This window comes from Nuphar pumila, chromosome 8 (genome assembly GCF_984573655.1).
Source record: "Nuphar pumila chromosome 8, dmNupPumi1.hap1.1, whole genome shotgun sequence".
Lineage (NCBI taxonomy): Eukaryota > Viridiplantae > Streptophyta > Magnoliopsida > Nymphaeales > Nymphaeaceae > Nuphar > Nuphar pumila.
The window spans coordinates 16,800,891-16,813,943 of NC_143256.1; positions in this window are offsets into that span (position 1 = coordinate 16,800,891).

Sequence of the window (13,053 nt, forward strand, 5' to 3'; positions counted from 1 at the left end):
GTAAGTCTAAAAGACATCACCAAAAACTTATAGTCCCCGTATCTTGACCTGAATGTGGTCTTTAGAACATCCTCTGCCCTGATTCACAACTGATGGTACCCGAAACAAAGATCTATCTTACAGAACCAGCTCCTTCTTCAACTCAACCAGCTCTGCAAGTGCCATGTGATACGGTATTCAGGAAACTGGTGTCATGCCAGACATTAGCTCGATTGAGAACTTGATCTTCCTGTGAGGTAGCAAACCTGGCAAGTCCTCGGGAAAGATGTTCAAAAACTCATGAACCACGTCCAACTGCTCCAAATGTGTCACCTAACTGTCTGTCGCAGACACACTGGCCAAGAACATCATACAACCTTGCTTATGGTACTTGGAGATCTTCAATGTCGAGACAATCTTCACCTCGCTCGTTGATCAAATCGCCTAAAACACCAATACAGACAAATCAGGGCGCTCTAACGGAACCTCATTTCTCCAACACTAAAGAGTAGCATTGTATTTAGACAACCAGTCTATACCCAAAATGACATCATAGAAAGTCATGTTCAGTATGATCAGGTCAGCAAACAACTCATGCCCCTCGATGATCACTCAGACTGTAGGAAAATATTTCTCGCAAGAAGAAGATGTACCCATCGGTGACATCACGTAAAAAGCCTTCTCGAGGCTAGATGTAACAAGATCAAGCAAACTCGCAAAGGAGGAGGATATAAAGAATGGGTAGCACCCAAATCAAACATCACACGAGCATAGTGTTCAAAGACTACGAAAATACCTTCGAGCAGGTCATTTTGATTACCCTGTGTGGCAGTTGTTGCAGCGTACACTCTCCTGTTGGTCCTCTGTTGCGCCTATTGTTGAGGCTTATGTTGCTACTATTGTTGTCCTCCATGAGTCGTTGGCTTGTTCGGACAATAGATAATGATATGTTCGGGCTGTTGGCACTAGTAGCAGACTCCCTTAAAGAGTGGACAAGAGCCCTAATGATGACTCTTGTTGCACCTTTGACACATGAACAAAGTCTTCCCCTATTGCTTCCTCTGTTGGGGTCGACCCTTCTGATGCCCTTGTTGTGTCCTCTGCCTCTTTACCTTACCCCGTGCCACCCACAGGTGGGTTCTTCCTCGCTTCGCCACTGGTGATGCCCTGGTTACCCCCCACTCTTCTGTGATTCATCCTTGAACCTCTTCCACTCCTCATTCAAGATGGATGCAGACTTGATCACATCACTGAATATAGTAGGACAACTCGTCATCACACGAACCTGGAGTCCGTCTTTCAGCCCACGAACATACTTCGTTGCCCTTGCCTTATCATTAGTAAAAAGGTTCAAGTAGTAGCGCTCCAAACTCCTGAATTTGGTGGTATAGTTCACCAAACTCATGTTCCCCTGAACAAACCCAAAAAAATATTGCTACATACGTTCTCGTGCATAAGCAGGGAACTAAGCATCTAAGAAATTCTCATTGAAAGTCACTCAAGGAATTACCTCCACTCTGTCGTATTTCACTCATCACAGGGTGTCCCACAATTTCTTGGCATCACCCTTCAATTGGAACATGCCAAAATTAGTCTGCCTATCCTCAGGCACAGGCAGGATACAAAACGCCCTTTTAGTCTCCTCAACCCAACTCTCAGCTGCCTCTGGGTCGGCCTTCACTGAGAAGGTTGGAGATTCAACCTAAGAAACTTCTTGAACATCACCACGGTGGGGTTTGGAGTGACCTCGGCAAGATAGACACACATGATCTGTTGCGCAACCTGTGCCTGGACGTATGTGGTCACTATCGTTGTCAAGGTGTTCAGGGCATTCAACATGAAGTCCCTTTGCTCCTGTCAATCAGCGGGAGCACCAGAAGTCAAAGCTCGGGAGCGGGTATACATCTAAAACATGAAAAATAGTTAAAAAATTTGCACCCTTATCAAACCTACCCCCTTAGGATTGATCCCCTCAACAATCATAATTGCATATTCACATCAAATTCCTAATTCACATAAAAAGGAATTAAATTAAGCCATTCTCACAGTCTATCATATGAAATTTAAATAAATTGATATTAGTAAAAAAAAATACCAGGTAGCCCTTACTAGTGATGGAGACTGCTCTAGAATACAAGTCATGACTTTCTGATAAAATTTGGACATGGCTTGATTATCAAAAGAAAATTCTGGTACACAAAAATGATTAAAATATAATATTTTATGGTCGACTCTGATACCAAACCTGTAGCGACCCCAACTCATCCCTATTGAAAAGTAATTTTTTTTAAAGCAATCAAAGGGACTCTTTTAGAGACCTCACTATTTGGTAACTACCATATATAACTAAAATTTGGAATTAATTAATTAATTAATAATTAATAAATATCTAGAAAATTTCATAGAGTGCCTTATCCATCTTGGAGTCTTTTTAACCTTAAATTTCCTTAAATTAAACCTTTATACCGAATTGAAAGCTTTAATTTCGTTGGACCTAGATTTTAGATCTGGGTCCAGATCCAAGATGCAAATTCATATCCAATATTTATATGGATCTTGAACTGGATCAGATCCTAATTAATATGGGTTTTGGATTGAGTTCAGATCCATATTAACTTGGATCATACAGATTGGATTCAGTTTGATCCAATCTGGACCCGGTCCCATCGAGACAGACCCTTTTTTAAAAAATATGATTTTCGAGCAGACCATAGCCTGAGTTCAGAAAAATAAAATATAGTTGAATTCAACATTTTGAGGTACATCTAATGATGTATAACTTGAATTTAACCTGAATTTTGCTCAAATTTTGCTTGATTTTAAAGGTCAAAAATAAAAGTTTTTATCATATCTTGTTTGGCTCATTTAGGTCTTATCAATGACCCATGGGTCAAACCCAAACTCAATTGACGCTACCTAAAATCGAGGATTTATCGATTTTTTTATGGCACTTAGCCAAAACCTCAAATATCTCTAAATTTAATACACGATATTACAAGATCTCGGCACTCAAGCACACCCTCATAATTGTTAGGGAAAAGTAATATGTTTGACTCTATATAATTAGGGGTGTCAACGGGTTGGGTTTACTTCGACCAAACCCTATAGGGTTCGGGTTTGGTGACAAAAAAGAATACCCGATTAAGACTCATGTCCCAACTTGAAGAATCGATTAATATATGGACCCGAGTATAGTTTGTGAAATTTTATACCAGACCCAAGCTTGACTCAAGCTTTGATTAAGACCATAAATTTTCAATGTAAAAATGATAAAAAATTATTATTTTATCAGGTATGATCTGGGTCTGGTTCATGTAGTTCTTATTGGATCTAGGTATGATTTATCTTATAGTAGGCTCGATTAGACCTGGGTCTAGACCCGGTATCCTACCCAAAAATATGATCCAAGTTTGGTTCCACCTAGGTCGAACCAAAGCCGACCTATTGACACCCTTACATACAATGTCGTAAGCTTAAAGTAAAAACAACCACGATCTAACATTAATGTAAAAGGCTGACATGATTCCTGAATGAGTAGATGCATCATTACGAAGGGCAATATAAGATGGGGAAAGCATTTGACCCTCTAATTGGAACTCACAAGAGAAGGTTGGTTTGAGCAAATGTATTCAACATGGTCGAATTCGTAAGAATGAACACTTAGATCATATTTTTTTATGTAAAAATATTATTTTTTGAAGGTTGAAAGTTTGGTACATTGTAGGCCGTTGATTTTTTAACCCTGAAAAAATCTCACATGCATGTTATAATAACATGTTTCAAAGGTCCTTTTCTACTAAACTAAACATGTAGATCGTGTCAAATGTGCAAAAAATAATAAAAATATTACAGTTTTTCACTGAGGGGTTCCTTACCCACGAGGGGTAGCAAATATTGTCCCATAAAACGGTCCTGGTTTTTTTGTGAGCAAACTTTCTTGGATGACATCCAATCACTAAAGTGTCATAGTGAGTTTCCACTTTCTCAGTAGGATAGAGTGTGCGCTTAATTGTTGGGTAGTTCTGGGGTAGGACCTTGTCTTTGTGTGCTGGAACAGGTCGCTAAGGACAAATTTCACCATTGTGCGCTCAAAAAGTGACTATTTAGAAAATATTTAAAAAATTTTAATGTTTAATTCTTTAGGATAATGACAGCATCTATTTTACAATTTAACAATATTTTAATCTAAACTTTATTTTTTAATGACAAGAAAACCCGTATCGAAGACCAGGTCGCTTAATGGGCTCGGCCCACTGCGATATAAGACCCTCAAAGATTAAGACACAACCACCCTATTTTGTGGATTCTGATCGGGTGCAATCACATGGCACAAAATTTGTGCATTATGCACTTGACTGCCCTCCATCAGGCCCTGAGCCCCACAACTGACAGGCTGTCCTCAAGATGGAGGGTGATCAGGTGCTTAATGTTGGTGCAATTATATTGTATCTGATATTTTCATTGTTTTTATGTCCTCCGTACACCTGACGCCCGAACCGGATAAGCAATTCAAATCTTGTGCAGGCCCCTGTCAATTCCTCTGAGTTTCGATCTCGCGACCCTATCGTTGAAGTAAACTTTTCAGTTCAAACTTGATAACTGACAAAATCAATATGCTTCCCAGAAAGTGAATCAACTCACCATGTCAACCAGCCATTAGAATAATTTGGCAATCAAATACTTAAATTGTAAACCATTTTAGATCTTGAATAATTTGGCAATCAAGTACTTAAATTGTAAACCATTTTAGCTCTCTATCTCTCTCTCTTGTAGGGGAGCAATTCTCGTGGTCAAATATGAGGTCTCGCCCTTGCTTGCGGATACTTGATCGCGTTTTTCTCTCCCCAGAACTATTTCACGCAGTTCCGGATGTCACTGCTTGTCTGCTGCCATGGACCATGTCCGATCATGGACAAATGACTGTTTCGTGGGGCGCAGGCTTCAAGGCATGTCGTAGGTTCTTCTTTGAGGAATGGTGGCTTCGGGTGCCAGACTTTCAGCAGTTGGTAGGTCAATCGTGGGCTCAACCTGCTACGGGATCTTGGGTGGCCATCCGCATCCATGTTAAGCTTCTTCGTCTTCGAAAACGTATTAAGGAATGGCTAAGTTTTAATAACCTGAACAAGTTTAGGTTCATCGGCCAGTAGGAAGCTGAGCTCTCCGATTTGGCCCAACGTCAGGTCGATCTTGTTGGTGTACCGAAGGGTCAAGTGCTTCAATTGCAGGAGCGTATCGTCGTACTCTCTACTCTCGTTGCAGAATGGAGAGCACGAGATGAGCTTAGATGGAAGTTGAGGGCTAGAGTTGCATGGTTGGCTAATAGCGATGATAATACACAATTTTTTCATATGAATGCATCAAATAAATACAGTAAGAACTGTATACTCTCGATCGAGATCGATGGATGCCAGTTTGGTCCGCACAATTGCCTGCCAGCTATTACTTCTTATTTCTCCAGGTTGTATTCGGCCGACTTAGGCGTCAGGGGGGTCATCGGCGATATGGGCTATAAGCAGTTGGCGGCAAACCAATTTGTTTCTTTGCAGGTTAGATTCACTGAAGTGGAGATTTCGAATGCTATTAGCGAACTATCGGGATGGAAGGCACCAGGCCTTAATGGTTTTCACATTGACTTCTTTAAAGCATTTTGGTCAACTGTAAAAACTGACCTGCTCCACTTGTTCGATGAATTCTATCGTAATGCAAGGCTGCCTAAACCATATCATGTGGCAGTCATCTCTTTGATTTCTAAGAGGCAAGGGGCATCAGACATATCCAACTTTAGGCCGATTTCGGTGATGGGTGCTCTGTATCGCATTATATCTAAGGTGTTGGCTAATCGGTTGCACGCTGTCATTGATCAACTTGTTTTGTCCGAACCAGGGTGCTTTTATTACAGGTCGAAGTTTGCAAGGATCCTTTATTTGTGCAACTGAGCTTCTTCACTCTTTACAGTCGACTGGATCACCGCACTTCATGCTAAAATTGGATTTTCACAAGACTTATGACAGAATGGCATGGGATTTTCTGATTGAATCTCTAACAAATATGGGGCTTGGCAGCCGATTTATAGCATGGGTTAAGGAGTTGGTCACAAAATCCGTATCATCAGTTTGCATCAATGGAATGAGAGGGGAAGAATTCAAGTTGGCTAGAGGTGCACGACAGGGTTGTCCTCTAGCACCTATCATTTTTAATATCGCGGTAGATGGTTTACCTATTCTCATGAAAAGGGTAGAAGAAACAGGCTTCTTGGAATCCTTGGGCATTCCTGGTTTTGTTGGTCACACAATTCCATATGCAGACGATACTTTAATATTTGGACATGCGAATGTTAATAAAATGTCCAGGTTGTACTTCATTATTAAAGTCTTTGCTGCAATTTCAGACCTTCGCCTGAACGAGAGTAAGTGCACTCTGGTCTTACTCAATGTTGACCCTCTTCTCCACTCGGCTGCTGCAAGGATCTTCAACTGCCTAATATTCGACTTCCTGTCAATTTCTTGGGTCCATCGTTGCACTCTCTACAATCAGCGGGAACTTCTACTTGGATGTCTACCATAGAGCGGGTGCAAGGAAGATTGCAGGCTTGGAAGGCTCAATATTTATCTTTTGCGGGACGAGTGATGCTCATTCGCCATGTTTTAGCCCGATTACCAGAGTTTCGAATGAGCATGTCTATTATACCGACGACAGTAGAGCAGACGATCAATCGTTTGCTTTCGCACTTCCTTTGGTCTGGGAATGTGTCGCACAAAAAGTACCTGCTTGTTTCTTGTCAACAGATCGTGCTTCCGAGGCACCAAGGTGGCTTAGAGATTCCAACTATGAGAAAGAGGAGCATCGTTTTAGTCTTGAAGTGGGCTTGGGAAGCTTCCACATCTCAATCTTCTTGGGATATGATTGTTAGGCAAAAATATGGTAGTCTACATGAATCCCTTCTTTCCACGCCCAGTTCAGTGTGTCATTCGTCCCTCTGGCTAGAGTGGCGGAAGACACTTCGATCCTTCAGTGGCAGAGATTTTAGGCCTGTCCATGGCATGACATGGCTTCACTGGGCCATGGCGAGCGGAGATAGGTTCTCCATTAAGCAAGTTTACCATTCCTTGTTGCCATCCGGGATGAACTGGTTTCCCAGTGATTGTATGTGGGGTAAGGGGCCAGCTCCAAGGGCAAAAGCTTTGGCGTGACTTGTGGCTCTGGATCGTGTTCAAACCCAAATTAATGTCAGGAAACGGGGGATTCAATTTCCAAGCATGTGTGTTCTTTACGAGAAGGTTGTAGAGGACACGACTCACCTATTTTGGCTCTGCCCGGTCATTCTAGACTTATTTTTTCAAACTTGGGGTGCGCCACTTGTTCAAACTCGTCCGTGCTCCGTTATTCGGGACCTCTTGCTTGGTCTCAGGATTGTACGACACAAAAAAAATGGAGATTACTGTGGCGGGTTTGGTTGCTTTCAGCATGGTGGGTCATATGGACTGAAAGAAACGACATCTTCTTCAGGGGCATCAAATTCGATTTCGGAAGGCTTCGACAACGGGTCATGTCTGATGTGTATCTGGCTCTTAAATTACATAGTAGGGGGGAGGGGCTGATCGGCTTGTACTCTGAACTATGTACAATCGCCATCTAGATTGTGGCTGTTTTGCTCTTATGTTTCTCTTTTGTCTCTCCCATTCAATATTCTGTTGGATGTATTTTGGTAATGTTGAATGGTGAATGTTCTCTCTCTCTCTCTCTCTCTTGTACATGCGCTACAGAGTTTGTAACCCAAACTGAAACTACAACACCACACGTATATTTGTGCGGATGCATAAACATGAAATTTTGCCTATCCAAATGGATGGGTTTCATAGATTTAGGCGATGTTTGGAAACTAGTTCTCAGAAGTAGCCAGAGTGGGAATACCAACACCAGAATTGTTAGTGATGGATGGAGTTGTAAGAAATGATGCAAGTGAGATGGTATTTGACACGTCCAATTCCACATTTTACATCCCACTTACATGAGGTGGTAGTTACCAAATACTACACCAGATCTCACACAGGTGACTGCTTCAACAACCTTCCTAACGTTCTTTCAGTATTATTTCCAACTTTTTAGTTGCATTCCAAACAGATGCACATGTGGAAGTGGTAAATCTCCCGTAAAATCAAAGTGGGCGATAAAGTAGTCGGAAGTCATAGGAAAAAAGGTTTCATTTCAAAAAAATTGCCTAGACCGGATATGTCTTATTTGCAAAATGGGACACCAGTTGATATGGCATTCAATCCATTAAGAGTACCTTCACGAACGAATGTGGGACAAATATTTGAATGCTCACTCGAGTTAGCGGGAGACCTGTTGGGCAGATATTATAGAATAACACCCTTTGATGAGATATATGTTGGGTTTCCCTCCTTTGTGGGATCCATTGGTTCGATGCACATTCAGTATCACTGCAGAATTTCAAGCACGATGCTTGATCTTTTCGAAGATGATTTAGAGTATTTGCTGGATAGCGATTTGTAGAAGTCCTCTCAGCTAAATGACTATTCAACTGTTCAGAGTTTGAGGTTCAGCGAGTTGTCGATGACGATTTGTGGTGAGTGCCTTCAGTTGCATAGCGATTTGTGGTTAGCGTTATGTGTTTCAGTCGGATGACGATTTGTGGTTATCGTTGGATAGCGATTTGTGGTATCGTTGGATAGCGATTTGTGATAAGGCGCATCGTAAGTTATGCAAGATATTTAGTCTTCCGCATTTAATGTGAGTCTTGTCTTCTATTTAAGGGATGGATGAGAGAGCAAAAGCAATGGAAGAGAGCAAAAAAGGCAGAATATTAGGGAGAGAGTGTGAGAAACACTTTTAGGACACCGAAAGGGTGCGGAGGAAAAAAAAAACAAGAAGTGTTGCGACACTTCTTTCAAGACAGCTTCGTCAAGCTAGTTCTTCAAATTATTCGTTCTTTGTTCCTCAGTGAGGCATATCCTCTTGTTCATTTCGTTACACCTTGTGTGTTTGTAAGGCTTATGCCTTTTGGCAACTTTGTAATCTTTGTTTGAAGATAGTGGAAGTTGTTGACCTATTGGTCGTCGTGGACATACCTCAGTTGAGAGGGAACCACGTAAATCGTTGTGTGCTATTTTTATTTTCGCAGCTAGTTTGTTTTGGTTTATTTTTCTACCACTATCATCATCGTATTGTTTTCATCAATTCACACTTGTGGGGAGACCCGGTACGTCCATTTTAACCCCAAGATATGGTATCAGAGATTTGGTTAGTATATTTGTGTGTGAAGTCATGGAGAATAACATTGGGCGTATGATCAGTTTGAATGGCACAAACTGGATGGCATAGAAAACTAAAATAGAAGACCTCTTGGGTTATAAAGATTTGGATGGACCCATAGACGGTGTGAGAGGCAAACAAGAAGAGATGAAAGATGTCGAATGAAAAAAACTAGACCGAAAGGCGATCAGTTTCATTCGACAATGGATAGATGATAGTGTCTTTCATCATGTATCCATAGAAACTTTGACGCATGGTCTTTGAACCAAACTAGAGAGCCTTTATGATAGAAAGGCAGCAGTGAATAAGGCCTTTCTATTTCGAAAGCTTGTGAACCTCAAGTATAAAGAGGGCGGCTCTATTGCAGAGCATTTGAATGAGATCAAAAGCATTGTAAATCAGTTGGCCACAATGAAAATCACTTTTGATGATGAGTTACAAACTTTGTTTCTCTTATTTCCCTTCCTGAGAGTTGGGAAACCTTGGTGGTCACAGTCAGTAACTCTGCACCTGATGGAATGGTAACGATGAGCCAAGTTACCAGCAGTCTGTTGAATGAAGAGTCCAGGAGAAAGTCATTAGGTCCTTCTACCTCAAAGGCGCTTGTGATTGAAAACAGGGGGAGAAGCAGAAGTAAGAGCAGGGCTCTGCACTACCATGGCAAATCCAGAGGCCACTCACACTCGAGCTCAAAGAAAGACGTCGAGTATTATTATTGCCACAAGAAGGGGCATATGAAGCGACAGTGCAGGAAGCTCAAGCTTAAGGAGTAGAACAGAGAGAAGAGCTCAGAAGAAAAATAAGGTGCCACAGTCACAGATGGAGAGCTCATGGTTGTCTGTGATGGCACTAGCATAAATTTGATCGATCAGGAGACCGATTGGGTGATTGACTCTGGAGCTTCATTTCATGTTACCTCACGGGTTGATTTCTTCACTTCCTACTCGCAAGGTGATTTCGGTAATGTCTGAATGGGAAATGAAGATGTGTCAAAGATTGTTGGCATGGACGACATTTGCTTGGAAACAAGTGTTGGCTGTAAGTTGTTGCTGAAAAATGTGAGGCATGTACCAGACATCCGACTGAATCTGATCTCTACTGGAAAGTTAGATGATGAGGGCTATAACAACACCTAAAGTGATGGAAGGTGGAAGCTAACCAAAGGCTCATTGGTGATAGCCAGAGGAACAAAGGCTCGTTCCCTTTACACTTTGTAAGCGAAGATCTGGAAGAGTGTTGTGAATGTTGTGGAGACTGGCTCGTCCACAAAATTATGGCATAGAAGGCTTGGGCATATGAGCAAGAAGGGGCTGCAAGTCGTAGTTAAGAAAGAGTTCCTGACAGGTGCAGCAGGTACATCTTTGGAACCTTGTGTTCATTGCTTCCATGGTAAACAAAATAGAGTTTCTTTCCATAGATGCATTGCATCTAGAAAATCTCATGTTCTAAATCTTGTACATTCTGATGTGTGTGGACCTTTAAAGGTCAAGACACTTGGTGGTGCATTGTACTTTATGACTTTCATTGATGATCACTCTAGGAAAGTCTGGGCTTATACACTGAGGACTAAAGACCAAGTTCTAGATGTATTCAAGCACTTTCAGGCCATGGCTAAATAAGAAACTGGCAGGCAGTTGAAGTGTGTTCGCTCGGATAATGGTGGCAAATACATTGGGCCATTTAATCAGTATTGCACCAATCATGGCATCAAGCATGAAAGAACTATAAGGATGACACCTCAACAGAATGGGGTTGCTGAGAGGATGAAGCACATCATTCTTAAGAGAGTCAGATGTTTGCTGTCACACTCTAAATTGCCAAGATCTTTCTGGGGTGAGACAATGAGGACAACAATTGATCTTATCAACTTGTCTCCTTTTATTCCCTTGAAGAGAGATGTTCCAGAGAAAGTTTGGATAGGAAAAGAACCTTTCTATGGACACTTAAGAGTGTTCGACTGTAGAGCATTTATTCACATTCCGAAGGAAGAGAGGTCCAAGCTTGATCCAAAAGTCAAGCAATGCATATTCATTGGCTATGGACATGAAGAATTTGGCTACAGACTGTATGACCCTATTGATAAAAAGGTGGTCAGAAGTCAAGATGTTGTCTTATTGGAAGATTAGACCATTGAAGACATTGGTGAGTCTGAGCCATCAGAGTCCAGTACAGGTGATCTTATTGATTTAGATCCCCTAGATGCGCCGACTGTTCATGATTTCGTGGAGGAGATTCCACCTCCTCGCAATGATGCAAAGGAAGGAAGTGTTGAGTCAGAAATTGAGGGGGAGCCAACACCCCAAGAGTCACTTCCTCAGACTCCGATAAGGAGATCCACTAGAGAAAAACAGTCATCCAGAAAATACTCATCAAATGAGTATGTGATGATTACAGATCAAGGTGAGCCAGAAACTTTTGAAGAAGTTTTGGAGGATGAAAACAAGTCTGAGTGGTTTAAGGCAATGAAAGAAGAAATGGATTCATTGCATGCGAATCACACCTTTGATCTGGTAAAGACAACTAAAGGGAAGAAGGTGTTAAAGAACAAATGGGTCTTCAAGTAGAAGACTGATGAAAACAACTCTCAACCTAGATACAAGGCACGTCTTGTTGTGAAAGGTTTTGCTCAGAAGAAAAGAGTTGACTTTGATGAGATCTTCTCACCACTTGTGAAGATGCCCTCCATTTGAACTGTGCTTGATATAGCTGCAAGCATGAATTTGGAAGTTGAGCAGCTTGATGTGAAGACTGCATTTCTATATGGTGACTTGGAAGAAGAAATTTATATGGAGCAACCTGAGAGTTTCATTGACAAGGGTAAAAAGCACCTAGTTTGCAAGTTGAAGAAGAGCTTGTATGGATTGAAGCAAGACCAAGGCAGTGGTATAAGAATTTTGATTTCTTTATGAAGGAGCATGGATACTCAAGAACCTCCACAGACCATTGTGTGTTTGTGAAGAAATTTCCAGATGGTAATTTTATCATTCTCTTGCTTTATATGGATGATATACTGATTGTGAGCCAAGACATCAGCAAGATTTTATAAACCCATCGACATCCTATAGTTTTCTTCCCTGAAGGAAGATCTTGAATATTCCATGTAGAAGCCTTTTCAAGTGCATCTAATTCAGCTTTCATGGCTTCTATCCATTTGATATCATTTTTTGCTTGAAAATATGTGGATGGTTCTTCATATGAGTGAATTAATGCAATAATTGCCCTATATGTGGGTGAGAAAGACTCGTATGATACAAACCAGTGGCGTAGCTAGGATTGACGTGGGGGATGGGCAAACAGGGGTGTAGCAAAAAAAAAATGGCGTGATAGTCGGGGGCTCGGGGGCAGCGCCCCCGAAAAAAAAAATTTTGAGATAAAATAAAAAATGGCTACAATTATTAATAAAAATCTATTTTATATGGACAAATCAAACTATTTGCTGCAGTCAAGGCTGAGCTGGGCTAGGACTGGGCTTTTAAAAAAAAAAAAAATTAACTGTTTCGAGAGGCAGGACTGGGCTACAGCCCATTCCTGCCCCCGCCCCCCCCAGCTCCGCCTCTGACCACCAAGATTGGCCGTAGAACCCCGAAAAAGCTTTAAGCTTAAAAATGAATACATTTTTTATGACACCGATGATGACCAACATGCACCATATGCAGAATTCAAGCAAAAAGAGTATAAAAATGCCTGTTAGACAAAAAATACAGACGCCCAATTATTAAAATCTGTCAATGGCCATAGTTACTCACTACAAGAATCCTAGACAATCGAGAACAAGCAATTCACTCACCAACTATCTGGTAG